This window comes from Marmota flaviventris, chromosome 6 (genome assembly GCF_047511675.1).
Source record: "Marmota flaviventris isolate mMarFla1 chromosome 6, mMarFla1.hap1, whole genome shotgun sequence".
In the NCBI taxonomy this organism is placed as follows: Eukaryota; Metazoa; Chordata; class Mammalia; order Rodentia; family Sciuridae; genus Marmota; species Marmota flaviventris.
In genome coordinates this window covers 152,952,102-152,972,380 of record NC_092503.1, presented here as the reverse complement: position 1 = coordinate 152,972,380, position 20,279 = coordinate 152,952,102, and the positions used below count along the sequence as shown (strand labels likewise).

The 20,279-nt window shown below is 42.9% G+C and overlaps 1 protein-coding gene across 6 annotated transcripts in view; it reads right to left on the bottom strand.

The window, feature by feature from the left end:
• Nucleotides 1–19,637, bottom strand: part of Cdkal1 (CDKAL1 threonylcarbamoyladenosine tRNA methylthiotransferase) — a 596,174-nt gene extending 576,537 nt beyond the window's left edge. For 2 of the 6 annotated variants that reach the window (XM_027948315.2, XM_027948319.2), the window contains exons 1-2: nucleotides 1,843–1,930; nucleotides 921–964 (exon numbers count right to left, since the gene is read on the bottom strand). The gene's annotated coding sequence lies outside the window, so the exon portion shown is untranslated. Of the gene's footprint in view, nucleotides 1–920; nucleotides 965–1,419; nucleotides 1,812–1,842; nucleotides 1,931–11,760; nucleotides 11,848–13,452; nucleotides 13,497–19,515 lie in introns of those variants that run through there. The other 4 variants (XM_027948318.3, XM_027948316.3, XM_027948317.3 and 1 more) reach the window with 4 other exon arrangements.
• Between the last annotated feature and the right edge of the window lie 642 nt (nucleotides 19,638–20,279).

The following is a 20,279-nucleotide window of genomic DNA, read 5'->3' as shown; positions in this document are numbered from 1 at the left end:
GTTCAATCCCTGGTACCAAAAAAAATAAAAAAACCCACACAGCTCTCCTTCAGCAATGGTAGAAGCCCTTTGAGTGTTCATTCTAGCCACCTGAGTAGCTTTTGAAAATTAGCAACAACTTGTGTTTAATCCCCAGCACCAATAAAAAAGACAAAAAGAAAATTACCAATAACTAAGCCCAAGACGTGTCCCGAGGTTCAGGGAGGGGTTTTATGGAGTAGAGGAGAACACAAAGTGAACAGGCAGCACCTGGCCCCCTGCCCGATTTCAGGCAAATCCTTTCTAAGGATAAGCCCAGATCAGTGGTGCACACCTGCCATCCCATTGACAGAGGATGAAGCAGGAGGATCGCCAAACAACCCAAATTATAAACTACCCAAAATAAATTATAGGCGAAGGATCTGAGCAGACATTTCCCCAAAAAAAAAAGATACACAAATGGCTGATAAACACATGAAAATATGGTAATCCCGTTAGCCACTAGGCAAATTAAAACCACAATGATCAACCACTTGGAATAAAATGAACAGATTAACAATATTGTCAACACTTGAGTAAGATCACCCAGAGAGAAAAACAGAGGTAGAAGGGGTACAGAAACAAACCTCAAGGAACTCCAAATTTCACTGTCAAGCAGAGCAAAATGAGCCTATAAGAGAAACCAAGCAGCAGCTACCAAAGAAGGTAAGCATGCCACAGATGGCAAAAGAAGAGAACATGTGAAGGAGGTGAATATGGTCAACACTGTTGAATAAAAATGAAAGACTAAAATAAATGAAAATGTCCCTTGGACTTAGTGATATAGAAATCATCGTGTTTTCATGAAATGATGGTAAATTACTAAGAAATTGGGCTACCTTTCTGCACTGCTAATGTGCAATATGGCACTCAAACATAAAAGATTCAGAGTAAATCAGTACCTTAATTATTTGCAATTAGTCTCAAGTCCTCTTGAAAGATGAGTCTGGAAAATAAAAACTGATTAGAAAATGCAAGTCCTCAATACGCTCACAAAACCACTGTAAGGACTCTTCAAAACTACCTAAAAGGAATCACGCTGCCTAGGAAGGCCTTCTGTACAGCGGGGTTAATGAAGCTGCACGCCTGGCTTGCTGCTTACAGAGGCTGCCTGTGCAGACACCTGCCTACCTGCGAGCCGCCGACATCTGGCCCTCTGACAAGATGCTACCCACTGCTGCAAGACCTCGGGCGGTCGCAGTAACCCACAACTACACACAGGAAGCAGGTACCGACCAGGCGTGCAGATCGCCTTCCAGATCACACCAAGGAGACGTGTCCCGAGGTTGGGGGGTGGGTGGGTATGGAGTAAAGGACACAAAGTGAACAGGCGGTACCTAGCCCTCTGCCCGACTGAGTCCAAATCCTTACTAAGGATAAGCCCAGATCAGTGGCGCACACCTGTCATCCCCGCGACAGAGGCTGAGGCAGGAGGATCGCCAAGTTCAAGGCCAGACTTGCAGTTTGGCGAGGCCCGGTCTCACCGTAGGAAACGGACAGGCTGGGCTGGGGCTCCGGGGGAGCACCCGGGTGTCGACTCCGGTCCCTGGCGGGTCAGCCGGACACCTGCGAACGTCCCGTCGCCCACGAATCAGCCACGCAGACAGTGGGAGGACAAATGAAGCAGGCCAACTGCGGACCCGGGATCTAGATGGCCAGACGCGCCGGCCACGGCTGCAGCCAAAGACCCGATCCCCGCCGACCCCGATCCCAGCTGGTGGCAGAGACTGAGAGCGATCGGCGCGACCACGACAACCGCGGAAACGAGGCTCTGCCACAGAAGTGGTGCAGGTCACATTCTGACCTCAGTAGGGAATAACACACCTTTCCAAAGTGGGGGAAATCTACCCGCCGCTTTTCCGGAAACTGCACGGGCTTTACAAGGAGCGCGCCATGACACTTACGTCCCGCCACGTTTATGTACGCATGCTCGGCGACGGTGGCCCTGAGAGGTCAAACTGAGTCACTGCTGAAAGCGCGACTCCCGGTTGAACTCTATTTAGTAATGCTTGACTTTCCAGTTCCTTTGGTTGCAAGAGCCAAAATAAGTCCCCAAGTCCTCAGAGTTCTTAGAATCGCCGACTGACTTAACTCCCGAGCTCTTGTAACTTGTCAGGAACTCTGCGAAGCACTTTACATAAATATTATCTCTCAATTTATTTATTATTAGTGTTCCTGGCTTACACCCACAGTTCCTCTACCAGAGTGATGGCTCCCTAGGCCCAATCCACTTCTGACTCCCAGAGAAACTGCTGTCCTCACTGTATTTTGGTAGTTTTCCCAAACTTTGGTAGGAAGGATAAAGAAGAGTTGGAAGATTAAATCTAATATGAATCATTTAACACCCAAGCAAGGGTTGAGAGGTTTTGTTTTGGTTATCTTTTGGTTTTGTTTGGTTTCTTTACTTAGAAGGCAGTTCCTACGTCCCTCCAATGGAGTGTACTGATTCTGACCTTTATATAAGTTATCTCACTTCATTAGTATTTGCCCAAGACAGTATATTTATTCGACTTTGTTTACCAGAAAAGTTTCTCCAGCTTAAAAAGTGGAGGAAGCAGACTGTTAACAGGAGTCAGAAATCGTGTCCTCTGCCCCACTTTGAGTATCATCACGATTTGAGGCAGTTATTTTGCAAATGTCTCTCCTAGTACGTCTTTCCTAGTATTCCTCATCTACTCCAAATGCCACCTTTTGCTCATCCATGCCCACAAGACAATTGTGACTTGGGACCCACCTGTAGCCCTTACCTGCTAGAATTATGCACGTGTAAATTACTCTGGTTCTTTCATTACACCAAAAGTGGGCACTGGCTTATCTTGGTTGTAATTCCACTGCCTAACACATAACCTTGAATTTATAGCCTCTCAATAAATATTTGTTGAATGAATGAATGAATGAATGATTCTACTTCTTTTCCCCAAGATCTAATTGAATTAGGTTAAAAAAAAATTGTACTGAGTGTGCGCCCCCTAACTGCAAGCACTGTGATAGGCTTTGGAGCTACAGAGAAAGAAAGAGACTTCCATGGTGGTTGTAGGCTACTGGGAAGAAGCAGTTTTGGTAGAGAGTGGCAATCACTGTGAAAGAGGAGCGCACAGGACAAAGGTGTAGTGAGGGAGATAGGCAGATTCACTCCAGGATGGGGGAGAGCAAACCCAAGGAGGCCTGGAACTGTGGACGGTTCAACACTGTAAAGCAGAACGAGTGAGACAGGAGAGGTCAGCTGGAGAGGGGCAGTGCAGGAACAGATTCAGGTGAACCTTGTGCAGTAAACCATGGACATTAGCCCTAGTCATGGATTTATTAGGCAGCATGCAGTATCTGAGCAAATTATTATCTCAGGAGAACAGGTTTGAGGACAGTACTTCAGGCACAGAGGAATAGCGAAGGCCTAAAGTGGGCTGTTAACTGTGAGGAGTGGAGAGGGAGGATGGACCAGGAGAGCTACTGAGGAGGTAGAATCAGCGAGACTTAGTGATCTCTGGTTGTAAAAGGAGAAGACGCAAGAATGTCTCCAGGTTTTTGGCTGAAGCAACCAACACAGATTCCTCCTCCACGAAATCTGCTCTTCAGATACTTTTAGTCTAAATCATTTGAAAAGCCAGGGACCCTGCCTCTAGGAATCTATCTTACAGAAATGACATATGTTCCAAGTGTTTTTGAAGCATCTCTTATAATAGCAAGAGTAGAAACCCTCTCCAGCTCCTCAACAGAGGATTGCCTACATGCATTTATAGTATCTGCACAGCTGTTGGGAAAGAATGAGATGCTTTTAATGTGCAACACAAAATAATTTCTTAAATGGAAAAAGCAACTTGCAAGAAAGGGAGTGCAGGGTTGTATATAGTAATTGGAGTAAATATATGCATTATTTCTGGCAGGATATATAAGTAACTGGGTATGGGGTTGTCCCTGAGATAAAGCACTAAGAGAACAAGGTAGCTCAGAGGAAATGTTCTTTTCCTTACTTTATCATTTCGTACCTTTTATGTTTTGCAAATGTGTTATTTATCCAAAAAGTGAATTATAAAAAAACAGATTTTATAAGAAAAATTAAAATAACATTTGATAGTTTATCTGTTGTATTGTAATATTATTCAACAATTATTTTGAGATTTAACTTTACAGTGATATTTAAGTTTTAAATCTCCAATTCGGTGAGATAAATTTAACATAAAATTTATCATTTTAATTATGTTAAGTAGGCAATTCGGTGCCATTAAGTACGTTCATTTTTGTGTAACCCTCACCACCATCCGTCTCTGGAACTTCATCTCCCCACCCTTCTTATTTCTCCCTCTCCCCAACTACTGGCAAGTGCCCTTCTGCTACCTGTTTCTATGAACTTGACTACTCTAGGTGATTCATATAACTGGACTTGAACACTATTTGTCCTTTTGCAACTGATTTATTGCACTCAGTCTAATACCTGTGAGGTTCGTTCATGGAACATGTCAGAATGTCCGTCCTTTTTAAGGCTGAATAATATTCCATTGCAGGTATAGACTACATTTTGTTTAATCAATTTTAAACTTTCATGCTTTATTTCTCAAATCAGATTATAAAATAGATACACCAAAAATAATACACCTCATTTTATCGTTGTTTTCTCAGCCCACAATTTTACACTAATGCTTACTAAATGTTTAGCAGTGGGCAAGCCAGAATAGACAAAGACACATTAAAATGCAAATGAACCTATAAAATAATGGGGAAAGCTAAATTTGGGGAGCACTTTTAAATGTGTGCCGGTAACCATGTTAAGCCCTCTTTGCGGATTACCATCCTTACACTCTCTAGAGCTCTGAAGTAGCACTACTTAGGTCTAGTTCTTATATCAGGAATACTGTCTTCTTAGCATCCTCTCTCTTAGGCTGTGCTGTCAATTGTTTTAACAATTTCAATTGTTTTAACAATTCTATGTGAGTACTTCACAAGAAGCTGTGTACTTCCATTAACAGTAATGAAAAATTTCAAATAAAAAAAAAATATTGGCAAGAAAACAGAAAGAAATTATAGAGAATGTGTGGAATAAAACCCATATGCCTTCAGAATGATCTGATATTTTATATTAGTCTGACAATGAAAATTGAAGGGAATTGTGAGCAATAATAAAATTAGAGAATCCTTACTATCTCAGACATGAATCAAGCAAGAATAAAATAAGAAAAAATTTAAAGTAGGAACATGTATTTAGATTTTGCTTATGATTTGAGCAATTAGCCATTGTACTTATGAATGTATGTCAATCGATATCCTTTTATGATGAATAATTCATGTGTTTAATTCACTATTGAAAAATGATTTTTTAAAAGTTAACATGAAATTTTCAGTGTGGAATATTAGATACACAGTAGAATAAGATTTAAAATAGGTTAATCTAGTTCTTCTGTCAGAGATGGAAAGAGTAATAATGCTGTTGTTAAAGTTCAGTAAGTCACTGTGCATGCGCAAGTATATTGTTATTTATATTAGCTTTTCATTGCATATGACAAAAATCCAGCCCTAATGTTTTTTCCATGCTAGAGACAAACCCAAGTAGGCTATCACTGAGCCACATGCTACCACCCAGCTCCAATTTTTCTTATGTAAGAGGTGAGCTTGGCACATGTCAATCAGTGGTACATTACATAGTGATTTGAATTCAATCTAATAAATTGGGAGTCAGAATAAAGTTCCTCACCTGGACACCATACAACTAAAGTAGTTTTTCTAGGAGGATTTATCAAGTGTGTTACACAAATCCAAGAAGAAAGATGTTGATGGTAAAGACAGAAGAAAATAAAGAAGAATGTAATAGCTAGGTCAAAAGAAAAATGAATGAAATGGATGAATGTGTCAATGTGGAGGGTAAAAGAGAAGGCTGCTGCTGTTCCTAAATAAACTGATGGAAGGTAATAGAAAAGCTTGACATGAAATCGCCTCCTTTGTATGTGCGCCAAGTATGCTCCTTGTAATGTGACCACTAGGGGTCAGAGTGCTATATTTCTAATATCAGCCATCCTATCAGTTTATGCAAACCTGACTGGTTCAATTCCATAATTAATTCTATCTTTCACTCTCCCACTCTCAGTACAAGTGGTGTAGAGGCTGGACAAGTGGCCCGTGGCCCAGGACCTTGCAATGAGAGCACCACATTCTCTTGCCAGAGGGCATGTAACCCACACCAGACCAGAGCACATTCTGGGCTCCTCATCAACTGCAAGAATCCGAGGCTGAAGTTTCCAGGCCTGCATGAGGAGGACTGATGCCTGACACCAAAGCTGTTTCAGAGGAAAGCAGGGGTGACCACGAGAGAGAGGTCAGCGAGTTCCAAAGGCGACCCACCACGGCCTCTGTACCCGGCGTACCCGGAGCTGAGCGCTTCAGTTTTGTGAATAAAAGTCTCCACTTTTCTTCCCTTAAGCTAATTAAAGTGGGTTTTTATGATTTTCAACCAAAAGAGTTCTGGCTAAAGCTCCTATTCTCTCAAAGATTAAAAATAACAATATGAGTCAGGTGCAGTGGTGCACGCCTGTAATCCCAGTGGCTCTGGAGGCTGAGGCAGGAGGATCCCAAGTTCAAAGCTGGCATTAGCAACTCAGCAAGGCCCTAAGCAACTTAGCAAGGCCATGTCTCTAAATAAAAGATAAAAAGGGTTGGGGAAGTGGCTTAGCAGTTAAGTGGTTAATCCCTGGAATAATAATAATTTGAATCTGTTGTCTAACTCTCTAATTGCTTATAAGTGTCAGTGGGAAACATGTTTTCTCTATCCTTCTGCAATGCATGACTCAATATATAACAAATTCGTTAAGTTATATAATAACGCATTTATTGCACATATGCAGTTTACTAAGCACTGTTCTCAGTGCTCAGGAAACAAAACATACCAACGTCCTGCCCTTTTAAGCGTTTATATGCTAGCAGGAAGAGGCGGACGAAACAAACATGACGTTAAGATCGCATTACATGTTCAGTGGTGATAAAGATGGCCAAAAAACGACAGCAGATTACAGAGAACCAAGAATCAGAGCTTGAGATTTTTAAGGATGGAGGTCAGAGTAGGTTCATTGAGAGAAAAGAACCTCGAAAAAAAAGGCTTGGAGGGGTGAGGGAGTGAGCCAAGGAATAGTCTTTTTCTTGGACATTCAAGAAGAAGAGTCCAGCTGGTGAAAGAGCCCTGATAGGAGAGTCCTGGCCTGCTGAGGAGCAGCGGAAGCCCAGAGTGCCTGGGATGGAGTGAGGCCGAGTAGTAACAGAGGAGGTCAAAGGAGATGCTGGAGACAGTGAAAGAAACCAGATGGTGGAGGACCTCGTCCTTGGCTTTTACTCAGGAAAGAAAAGAATTGCAGAGCTGGGGTTGTGGCTCAGCCATCAAGCACTCGCCCGACACGTGCCAGGCCCTGGGTTCGATCCTCAGCACCACCTAAAAATAAATAAATCAAATAAAGAAATTGTGTCAAATAAATAAATAAAAAGAAAGAAAGGCAAAAGAAACTCGGGAGCCAGTAGAGGTTATGAGAAGAAGGTCACTTAGAAGACTGTTCAGTCACGCGAGGGCAGGCAGCTGGTCACATGGTGGCTCCAGTCCTGGTCTTTGGAGGAAACTCCCTGCTGATTTCCAGAGTGGCTGCACTAGTCACAGTCCCACCAGCAATGTAGGTGTGCACCTTCCCCCACAGCCTCGCAGCAAGACGCTGTCTGATTCCCGATGGCGGCCATTCAAACAGGAGCGAGCAGAATCTCAGTGCAGTTTTGACATGCACTTCCCTGATCAGTAAGGGTGTTGGATAGCCTTTCGGGTACTTCTTAACCATTTGTATTTCTTCTTTTGAGAAATGTCTGTTTACACCATTTGCCCATTTATTGATTGGGTTATTTGTTTTTCTGATGTGAAATTCTCTAAGTTCTTGGGGATGGGGATATGGCTCAGTTGGTAGAGAGCTTACCTTGCATGTACAAGGCCCTGGGTTCAATCCCCAGCACCACAAAAAAACAACAACAAAAAAATTGTAAGTTCTTTATATATTCTGGATATTAATTCCCTTTAGAAGAACAGCTGACAAAGGAACAAAAACTACCGAATTGTGCTATGTCCATGTGTAATAGATGGACATAGCACAATGAATACCACTTTTGTATATAACTATAATACACTAATTAAATAGTAATAATAATAATAATAGAAGGAAGACAAGAAGAGTAGAGCAAGCAGATCAGGGAGGGAAAGGGAAGGTACTGGAGAATGAGACTGATCAAATTATGTGCATGTGCAAATATGGCATAATAAATCCCACCATTATGTATAACTATGATGCACCAATAAAAATAATAATAATCCAGGCAAGCACCAACAGTGTCCTGTAGTAGAGAACTCAAGAGAGTTGAGAGAAGTGGTTTGACTGCGGACATCTCTAAAGACACTACCCACAGAACTCTCTGTAGTTTGGATTTGACATAAGAGAGAAAAAGAGAAATAAAGATGACTTTAAAGGTCTAGGCCTGGACAAGAAGAATGAGATCTCCCTAAACAGAAATTGAAAAGACGCAGACAGAGATCATCTGGGAATGGGAAGGTTGAGATCAAGAACTCAGGATTGGAAGCTTTTTAATCTTTCTACCTGACTTTTCGTTTTGAAATTTAATTTCAGAGTTCATAAAAGTTGCAAAAATATTACACTTGATTCACCTGTGTCCTTCACCCGGCTTCCCCAGATGATAAGGCTCTATAAAGCCGGAGCACAGTCATCCACACAGGGAATTCACAGGATGCTATTCACTATCCCAGTGCAGAACAGGTCCTCATCCTTTATCTTTCATGACCTGGACACTTCTGAAAAATGACCAGTTGTTTTGTAAAATGTCCCTCCCTGGGAGTCATCTGATGGTCCCTCACAGCTGAACTCAGGTTGTGGATTTCTGACAAGAACCCACAGAAGTGATGCTCAGCCCTCTCCACCAATCAGATCAAAGGCTCAGCTGGGTCTTGTGAGCCGGGACACCCTTTGAACATGGTCTCTCCCCTGTCACATTACCACTGCTCCCTTTGTTATTAACAAGGGTCTGGTGGGAGGACACTTTGAGATTATGTAAGTGTCTAGTGCCATAGTGAGTTATCGCCCCCTAATTGAGGCATCCTTTAATGATACTTGTACGCAATGATTATTACTGTGGTGTTTGCCAAATGGTGCTTTTCCATTTACATCACCCCCACTTATACTACTGAATGAGCTTTCCTTCTCACTTGTCTAGTAATTATTTATATTAGGATGGACTCGTGGTGTTTATTTTATGCTATGATTTGTAATCCACCACTAGCATTATTTAGTTGCTGGTATTATTCCAAAGTTGGCCATAGTTAGGTTGACTTCTGTGTTCTTTTTTCTATGTCAAAAAAAAAATCTAGATACAAATATACATATACATATATACATATATATACATTTCCCTTTTATTCTGTAACCACAAGAGGCTCCAGGCTCATCTGGCACCTTCTCTGCCCCAAACCTGGCATCAGGCAATTCTCCAGGAATCCATGGTTCCCATTAGTTTAAAATAGCATTTGGAAATGCCCAAGATATGGGCACCGGACATGCTCGTTGCTTGTCTGGGTCATTGCCTCAGGAGCTGGGATTCAATCATGTTAAACCTGATGTGTCCATCAGGCATCCAAGAGAATGGGTTAGCTTGGTGGTTGGGTTGATGATTCTAAGGGGTTTTGTTTTGCTTTGTTTTTTGTTTTGGGTACCAGGAGTTGAATTCAAGGGCACTCAACCACTGAGCCACATCCCCAGCCCTGTTTTGTATTTTATTTAGAGACAGGGCCTCACTGAGTTGCTTAGTGCCTCAGCACAATTGCTGAGGTTGGCTTTGGATTTGCAATCCTCCTGCCTCAGCCTCCCAAGCTACTGGTATTACAGGTGTATGCCACTGTGCCCAGCTTGATTCTGAGGCTTTAAGGAGAACTTTTGGCTGAAAATATGAACTTGGGGGGTCACTGGCATGAAGGTGACCTATAGAGCCAGGAGAGGGGATGAGATCACCTATGGAGTGAGACTGAGGCTTAGGGCACCCAGTGTTAAGCCCGAAACAATCCTGAGAAGATCATCCAGGGAGGGAGGAATATTTCTGTGGGGGATTGGGGGCCCCAGAAGCCAGGTGATGAAAGCGAATCACAGGCGGGTGGCAATGACAGGCCACGTGACATGAAGAGGGCATTGTTGTGAGAGTGAACCACCTGGAAGGGCAGTTCTGGAGCAGTGATGTGGGTGAGAGCCCAGAGGAGGGGTTCCAGGACGAAGGGGATCCAGCAGAAGGAGTGCAGACGGCTCCTCGAAGGTTTGCTGCAGAGAGGAGCAGACATGGGGGTACAGCGCGGAGGAAGGGGGTTCAGAAGGGGTTAAGAGAGGAGGACCAGGACCCACTCATATGCTAAATAGGAACGGCCTGTGGAGATGGGAGATGGATGAAGGGCGAGGGGGGGAAGGGCTGCAGGGGGATGCCTGAGAAGGGCCACTCTCTGTGACTTGTTACCCCACTTATTTCCAAAGCACCGTGTCACACCACTGTAGGTACAGACGCGTGGGAAATGAATGAGAGTTGTTTACTTTTCAAAATCGAATACCTTTGGCTGATGTTATTTTCAAATCCAAATTTAAAGATGTCATTTTCCTAAGAAACTAGAGCTTTCTAGAAAGACAGCAGTGACTGTCAATAGTCAACTATAATATACTGGAAATATATTTTGCTGGCAAGAATCAGCATGTGGTCACTGCCAGGAAGATGTGGAAAGAGAAAAATCTCTCTCTCTCTCTCTCTCTCTCTCTTTCTCTCTCTCCCCCCCCCCCCTATAGAGCAGTCATGGTTTTTATTTGGGGATAAAACACATTCACTAAATGATCTCTATTGGTTACATCTCTCACTGGCTTCTTTCCAAATATTTCCCTGCAAGTGATGAATCTGTAGGAGAAATTCAGAGATTTGCAATTCCACCCAGAGCAAATCTCTTTGAGAGTGAGCGAGGAGAATAACAAAGGTCAGAGAGGGTTTTACTACTGAGAAACTCTTTGTCAGAGAACAGAACAGAACCCTCGCAGCAACTGATGTCATGAGAATTTACTCCCTGAACCTACAGAAAAAGCAGATTTAAACTGCAACAGCTGGGAGAGGAGAGTATTCAGTTTCAGTTTATTTGCTTATTCTAAATTTCTTGAAGAGCCTCTTTGAGGTTGTCCATTCAATAGGAGAGTAAGAGCAGAGATCAAAGAAAATGCAAGCCAGGAGAAAATAAAGGAAACGAGACCTTTTGTCTTAATTTTGTTGTGTTCTTATATTCATCCTCTACAATTTCTCAAATGAGTGGTACGAAGACAGTGACTTGTTACAGCACTTATTTTCAAAGCACATATTTGATTATGTTATGTCTAAATATGGGCAGAATTCACATCCTAAATGAATTTACTCCCAGCAAAACTACTCCCTGAAGTTGATTGGTTTTTACATAATTATGATGCATCGTTATACAAATGACATATGTCAGTTTATTGATTGTTGATCATCTGAACTAATGGAAGAAAACAATGGTGTGGTTAATCCAAAATAATCTGATGCCATTAATATTTGATTTTGAAGAAAGAATTGTCAGATAGGAATGAATCCTGGTATTTTCTAACAATATAAGATCTTAAAATCTTCGAATAAAGCAACGAGAACACACAGAGTAGAGACAGATGACATTCACAGCCAGGTCTTACACGTACTGACCTTGCAATAACCGCGTGGGAATCGATCATCTGGAGTTTCCCAGCTTCCTTATCTATTGTACAGCTATGTGGGACGGTGCTCGGTTTCCTGTAGGGAAGGACCTCCTCTTACTTACTCGATTCTGGGCAGGGATGTGCCACCTCGGCATGTAACTAAGACCAGTTCCTGGAGCCTAGTATCCTCCGGCCACTGCAGAGGATTTGGTGAGTACATACGACCTGGTGGCCCCTTCAACCCACACTACCCTCCCGGGAAGAGAGATGAGCCCAGCCAATGGCCCCAAGTCCCTAGTTACCATTGTAATCCGACATAGCCGTGCCCTCTGACCCTGACTGATCCGTCTACACTAGACCTCTTACCAATGTGGGCAAACCAGAGTTCTTTCCTCATGGATGAGAAATTGGGACTGAGAGTCCAGCATCCTTGCAGTGTATGCCCAGTGACCAGTACCTCGCTCTAACAGAGAGATTGTATGTTAGGAAAATACCGTGTGGCTGTGGGAGGAGAGAACGCTGTTCTAGAGAGAGAGTGGGGGGAGAAAGAAGCAGGCAGAGAGCAGCCCCGTGGGAGAATGAGTGGAGCGTTCCTGATTCTGATTCCGGAGGCCAGGCTGCGTCCTCCATTCTTGGTTCTCTAAGAGCTCACCTTTGACCCTTCAAATTCATTTCCTGCTGGAAGCCAGCTCTAGTTGGTTCTTATTGTCAGTCAAGAGCCTTAACTAATCCTGCAGCTCCTGAAGGTGTTGTCAAAGAAGTCAGATGAATGTATTGATCCAGGGTTGGGATTCTGGGAGTAAAAAGACAGGAAGGGAAGGAATGGAAAAGACCATTGGGAATGTAGTTTCTGTGGCTCAAAATGGGGGTCAAGTTGAGTTGAGAAGAAAGAGAATCCAAAATGGAATAAATGCAACTAGAACAGGTCTGATTTGGAAGGCACTATGAGTCTGCCGCCCTGTGGGTGTCAGAAATTGAGAGGAAGGAAAGCAGGATATATTCTAAGAGTGAGATGGCAAAGTAGATGAATCCTAAATTGTAACAAGATCCAGGATGTGGCTGGGAGAGTGGACTGTCGCTGTAGGAAGCAGTCGTTGCAGGAGAGAGGTGCGGACTGTGAGGCTAAGAAATGGAATGTATAAGTTACCTAAGAAAGTGGCTGAAGTCAGGTAGAGAAGAACGTGTTTTCTAGAAATATGGTAATTGACAGAATCAAATTATATTGGAGAGTTTATTCTCAGTGTCAATAAATTGAGACTGAGTAGATGAAATATAATTGTATAACAGGTCCTGACACCAACATATATAAAATTAGTTGATAGCTGCAATAAATTAAATGAGCTAGAGGATATGTATTTATAATGCATTTAAGTAACCTCTAACTCCCCCTCCAACTTGCCATGGAAACATAATTTAATACTGAAAACATAAGAAAAAAAGAAATTACATGAAAAAAAAAAAACTTGATTTCTTTCTAAAGAATTGACTTACCATGGAAAAAACTAAGAACACAATAAAAATACATTTAAAAATAATAGTTTGAGAAAATTACCTTTGTGAGGCTGGGGCTGGGGCTCAGTGGCAGAGCACTTGCCTAGATGTGTAAGACACTGGGTTCGATCCTTAGCACCTCATGAAAATAAATAAAGACAAGCTGTCCATCTACAACTACAATACATAAATAAATAAAAGAAAATACCTTTGTGGAAACATGTCTCAGAAACCACCAAGTGCAGGAAAACTCTGTAGAAGAAAATATATGCCTTTAAATTATTTTATTATTAACAGAAAGACAATTAGTTAAAACGTTCCATTAAAATCTTAGAAAAGGGGGCTGGGATTGTGGCTCAGCGGTAGTTTGCCTAGCACGGGCGGGACCCAGGTTCGATCCTCAGCACCACATAAAAATAAAGGCATTGTGTTGTATCATCTACATCTAAAAAACAAATATTTTTTAAAAAAATCTTAGAAAAGTAAAATAAATTGAACTGATTGTTGATCGATCAATTCACTCAACCCTGAGTGAAATAAAACTAAAAGCATATTAAGTAAATTAACAATTAAAAACACTTGACAAAGAAAGCCCAAAGCTGGTTGTTAAATAAAGACCAAGAAGGGGCCAGGGCTGTAGCTCAGTGGCAGAGCACTTGCCTCGCACATGTGAGGTACTGGGTTGGATCCTCAGCACCACATTAAATAAATAAATAAATAAAAGATATTGTACCAGCTACAACTAAAAAAATATTTTAAAAAAAGACTAATAAAATGAAGAAGTGATAAATGTAACACAATAAAAAGAAAAAGCACAATACTTAAAAATGAGAAGGCAGATATGGCAAACGTCAAAAGGGACATAAACTTACAAGGGAAACAAAATCATAAGAGAGCTTCTATAGAAATAGGAAATGTTGATAAAATTCACTTTGAAAAATACCAAGAAAACCTGCAAACAACCCAGTGTCCTTCAACTAGTTAATACATAAACTCTGGTACATAAATACAATGGCATGTCACCCCCCAAAATGAACTTATACATACATCAATGTGGGGCAATCACATTGTGATTCATGAAAGAAGCCACATTCCAGTAGCTTCACAGTACACAACATCCTGAAAAAAGGTAAAACCTAAAACAGAACAGAGACTGACAGGAACTGGGAACAAGGGAGGGACTGACTAGCAAAGTTCCTCTGCCTTCCCCACCACGGTCTCCACTGTATTGGTAATGGTATTTGTTGCCTGACTGCATATGCATTTGTCAAAACTCTTAAATAGTGGATTTTACTGTATACAAATTATACTTCAACAAACCTAACTTTAAAACTTTTTGAATGGACAAAAATATTAAAGAATAATGCTAGCCAGGCGCAGGGGTGCATGCCTGTAATCCTATCGACCTGGGAGGCTGAGACAGGAGGATCGCAAGTTCAAAGCCAGCCTCAGCAAAAAACTGAGGCTCTAAGCAACTCAGTGAGACCCTGTCTCACTAAATAAAATATAAAATAGGGCTGGGGATGTGATTCAGTGGTTGAGTGCACCTGAGTTCAATCCCCAGTTACCCCCCACAAAAGGAATAATGCTAAAAATGAGTAAAAACAGTTTTTGTGCTCTTTTTTTTTTTTTAATGTGGTGCTGGGGATTGAACCCATGGCCTTATGCATGCAAAGCAAGCACTCTCCCAATTGATCTATATCCCGGCCCCATAAAAAAAGTTTTTAAATAAAAATAAATTACTATAACAACAAAAATTTAAATTTTATATATTAATTTTTATTGTTAGATAGGGTCTCACTCAGTTGCTTAGGGCCTTGCAACTAATTGTCTGAGGCTGGCCTCCAACTTGTAACCCTGCCTCAGTCTCCTAAGCCTAGATTATGGGCCACCAAGCCCAGCTAAATTTTAAATTATATTTAAACAGAAATCTGGAACAAAAGAAAAACTAAGGAAACCAAACTTTTTTTTTTTTTAAATTGAAATGGAGCCTTGTTATGTTGCCCAAGCTAAACTCAAACTCTTGGGCTCAGCCTCCAATTACCTAAGACTATAGGTGCTTGCAAAAAAAAAAAAAATTGTGAAAAAAAATTATTTTTTGTCTGGCAAAAAAAAAAAAAAAAACTACCTGGCTACTCCCAGTGATTCCAGAGGCTGAGGTAGGAGGATCTCAAGTTCAAGGCCAGCCTCAGAGACTTAGTGAGGCTCTAAGCAACTTAGCAATACCCTGTCTCAAAATAAAAAATAAAAAGAGCTGGTGGCAGGGGAATGTGGCTCAGTAGTTAAGTACCCTCCGTTCAATCCCCAGTACCTAAAAAATAAAAAGAGAAAGAAAAGGTAATACTTTGTTATGGACTCTTCCTTTTCCAATAGTGTGGCAAAGGCCAGTGTTAATGGCTTGGTCCCCAACTTTGCTCTGTTGGTAGTGGTGGAACCTTGAAGAGATGGGAGGTCTTCCTGGGGCGTGTCCTTGAAGGGGACAGTGGGACCTCCTACTTTTCCTCTTCTGTTGCATGCTGGCCATGAGGTGAGCTGCTCTGCTCCACCACGTACTCACCACCACGCTGTGCTCCTCGGCACAGGCCCGGAAACCTTGGAGCCAAGTGATACTGGAATGAAACTTTTAAAAACACAAGCCAAAATGACCTTTTCCTAATGATGAGTTGATTTTCTTGGGCATTTGTTATAGTAACAGAAAGCTGACAAAGTGGGAGGGGGAAAAAAAAAAAGGACTAATGATTATTTTTCATTCTTTTTTGCCAGACCTGAACTTTGGTTAGTATTCACCTCCATGCAATCCTCTGGGTGAAGTCAGACGACCAGCCATAGACCTGGCTCTAGGGGCTTCTGTTTCTTAACAGTGGATTCTAATGCTCTGTCCATCTCTTCTAGCCCTAGGTATAAAGGCCTTCATCTCCACATCTGTCTTGAGGCAATTCAAAATGCCATTCTGGGGCCAGGAAGAGAGGCTAGTCTGCTCCAGGCCCGCATTCCAGCCACACTTTTGTAAATGGTAATTGGCCACTTTGTCAGGCAGAACTGCATTAAGGGAGGTGGCTGGATGAGACCTATGGGACCAGGAGTGTTTTAAAAATATTGATGCCAGCTCTTAGATTTCAGAAGAGCCACTTTGAACCAAGGCCTCCTTCTGCAGCTGTGACACAGGCCACAAGACACAGTCAACACGCTCCAAAATTCAGACATTGTCATACTATGTTCTCTAACATTTCAGACTTTTACCAAAAAATGGTCCTAGTCCCCAAGATAAAATGCATGATAGTCATTTGGCCAGCTGTTTCCTATTTCATAAGAAAAGTTAGGATTATTAACTTTCAGCCTAGGACAGAAAGGTCCTCATTCTTCTTGAAACTACCCTTAGTTTATATGATTCTATGATTTGGTGCCTTTTATGCCCAATTCCAGTATAAAATCCTTCACCATTTAGAACTTCTTCTTGGATACAAATAACAGAAATCACAATCTGAACTGGCATAGATTTTTTTTTTTAAAGTAATGTTACTGGCTTATGTAACTGAAAAACCTTGGTTTTCATCTCACATCAATCAAGGCTGGTTTGGGATGAAGGTTAAACAGAAATGCCATTGATTTTGTGTCTTGAGAAGGTTTCCAGCTCCAGGGCAGCAAGATGACAGCCTACAGTGACCTGATTCAACTCAGTAAAAAAATATTCAAGTGTGCCTTTTAGTAATCCCGGCATTATCTGACTTGTTTTATTCACTTGATTGGAGCACACAGCTGTCCCTGAACATGTTTGTGTATTGACATATCATTCACATACATCATACTCTACACCATGTGAATTCTTTGGAAGTATGGGACATGGGGTGGCACCACCTGCAGGGCCTGGCTTCCCAGAGTACAGTGACATGAGAACAGGAAGGCAGAGGGGGGCTGGCCCCCCAAACTGAGTTTAGACAGCACGGCTGATTTCTCGGGAAACCACCTGAGGGGTCTGAGAGCTACAGTTCTGTAGAGTCTACAGTCACCCCTGGGTGGCCCTTCTTGGAGACCCTGGCTTAAAACACCTTATTCGTTGGTCTTCTACCCACGCTGAAGAAGGCTTGGTCCCAGGTTATATCCACTTCTCTACCTGGCCCTTGGTTTCCTGTGTAGTAGACACAAAAGACGAGTTTCTGAATTTCCTCATTTTCAACCCATTCTTTATCTGTCCTGATGTGAAGTCATTCCCCAGCAACATTCTGGCTGACTGAGAAATGCCCCCAGCAGGGCTTCCCCATCAGGACCCTGTCACAGAACTGGTTCACAGGCTCCTGTCATGCAGGGTCAGGGTTAAGAGCCTGACTTGGAATCAGTTGGTCCTATCCTCGAATCTTAGTTGTACTAAGACGCAAGAAAAGACCACTGACTCCAATTAAAATCAAATTAAAGCAAACCGCGGGAACAAGACAGCCCGGCTGATTGAAATAATAAGCTTGCTTTAATTTGATTTTAATTGGAGTCAGAGGTCTTTTCTTGCATCTTGGTCTAACATTTTGGAGGCCCCAGCGAGATGGCTCCCAGTTTAAAAAGAAAATCAGGTTGGGTCTATGACTTACCACATTCTAATTCAGTGAAGGGGCGCATCACTTAAATTCTCTGAACTTTGCTTTGTTTTTGGTTTTTTGTTTCAGTACCTGGGATTGAACCCAAGGGCACTCAAATACCGAGCCACATCCTCAGCCCTTTTTTTGTATTTTATTTACAGGCAGGGTCTCACTGAGTTGATGTGGCTGGCCTTGAACTTGAAATCTCCTGCCTCAGCCTCCCAAGCTGCTGGGATTACAGGTGTGTACCTTTAATTTCTTAATTTAAGAGATTGGGATAATATTATCCCAATGAGAGTTGTGAGGAGTATAAATGTGATGACTGTATAAGGAGACAGAATCTATGTCACTTTCTGAAAGTCTCTTATGACCTAATAAGTCAATATGGGAAAAATGCTTTGATGTGTTTCTTGGGGCTAAGGCTCCAGGAATGAAGTTCTACTACCAAGATACTTAGAGGAGGGTCGATCCTGTTCACTACGCCTCTTTATTCCTCAGAGTGGACAGGTCTGTGTGTGCCCGTTTGGAGAGGTGGGAGTTAAAGGACGAATCAGGCTGGGAGAAGAGGGAAAGAACGGAGGAAGTCGGTGCTGACGGACAAGCAGGGTACAGCGGGAGCGGCTCCCGTGGGCTCTGGGGCTGGTCCGTGGTGACTCTTCCCAACCCTACACTCAGATGGCAGGTGGTTGGCAGAGTGCATCAGCCACAGGAGATGGAATGTTCCCACCACAGAACCTGGCAGCTCTACAAATCTGACGTCCCCCCACCCACAACCCAAGGAACAAACTGGCGACCATTTACCAGCATGACTGAAAAAAGCACTCCCAGGTCAGAACTGCGCAGAGAGTGGCTTGGACAATGACAACCGAAGGGAGCATTGTTTTGGGGGTTTCTTCTTCTTTCCTTTATGCTTTTGGGAAGGTCCCTTTATTCACTAATGTTTTTATGTGAGCAGATTCTTGAACAAATGGGGGCTAAGGATCCAGCTGCTCTCTAGGCCCTGACAAGTGGAAGCAAGACCTGTGTTCAGTGGCATCGGTCACGATAGAGACAACAAATGGCCCCTGCCTTCCCTGCGAGGGTGCTGAAGGAGCCTCCCTCCGAGAGACCAAGGGAACAAGGGACCGGGTTCCTCTGCCCTCACTGCACTGCAGGATGTCGCTCAGGGGCCCAATTATATTCCAAGAGATCAGGGAAATTCTCTCTGAGGTGGTGACATTTAAGCAGAAGCCTGGGATGAGAGGCACCAGGGGAGGGAGGGTGTGAGGCTGCTAGGGGAAGCCGTCCAGGTGCAGGGCAGGGCAGAGCCAGGCCCCAGGGTGGGAGGGAGGGCCAGGAGCCTGCTGCACAGAGGGAGAGGGCTGCGTGGGGAGGAATTAGACTCAGGCAGAGATCAGCCCTGCCAGGCTTTCCGTGCCCTTAATCAGCAAGAGATACGTACTGCCCTCCAGGAATTTGCCAGGGATTACAATGTCAAATTTCCCAATGCTCCACATTGACTAAAGCTCGGTTGACAGATCCAATATTAATAGAGGATCGCCTTAAGGGTATGGAGTGCATGCTTGTCTCTAGAAATCTATCGGCGGGTTAAGTCAGATGAGCAGAGAGCTGGCCTGCACTGATGAAAGGTTCTGGGACTTGGTGCCATGTGGCCAGATTAAGGGACATGTGGCAGCTAGTAAGTAAATGCCCCCAGTGATCCTTACCTTTGTGTATTCTCCTTCCACAGTGACACTGGCCTGCGTCCTCAGTAGGAGACCAAGGAATGAAATGTATGACTTCTGAGGCCAGGTCCTAAAGGGCATTGAGCATCTGCCCTTTTGTCTCTTGGGTCATTTGTTCTGGGGAAGTCAGTGGCCCTGTAGAGAGGACACTTAAGTAATTCTGTGAAGGAGTCCATGGGGAAGTCCTCCAGCCAACAGCCAGCGCCAACGCTGAGTGTCAGCTCAAGCAAGTCCCCACCCCCAGACAGCCTTCAGATAACCCCACCTGCCAACACCTGACAGCCACCTCGGGCAAGGCACACTCCAGCCAGCTCCCAAAACCCAGACCCTCGGAAGCCCCATGAGAGAATAAAGGTTTGCTGTTGTCTTAAGGAAATGCATTTTGGGGTATCTTGTTATCCAGCAACAGATTAAAACAGCCATTAAAAAGAAACAACTGTAGTAACCTCTTTGCTATGATGATGGAAATTTCTCTGAATGCTTATATAGCACTAAATGAAATAATATATATCGATATTTTAAAGCATGAAATGAAGTCATAGCGTGTAGTAGAAGCTGAGTAAATGTCACCCATTATCATCATTAGTTGCTATTACTGTTACTACTATTATTTTTATATTTCAATTTTAACCAAATCGGCTTCTCCTGTTTTTCAAAATCATTTAGTGGCATAGCAATCCGGATTGTGAGAACACCCCACACCTAGACATTGTCCTGGACGGATTTTCTCCTTCACTCTCCGTATC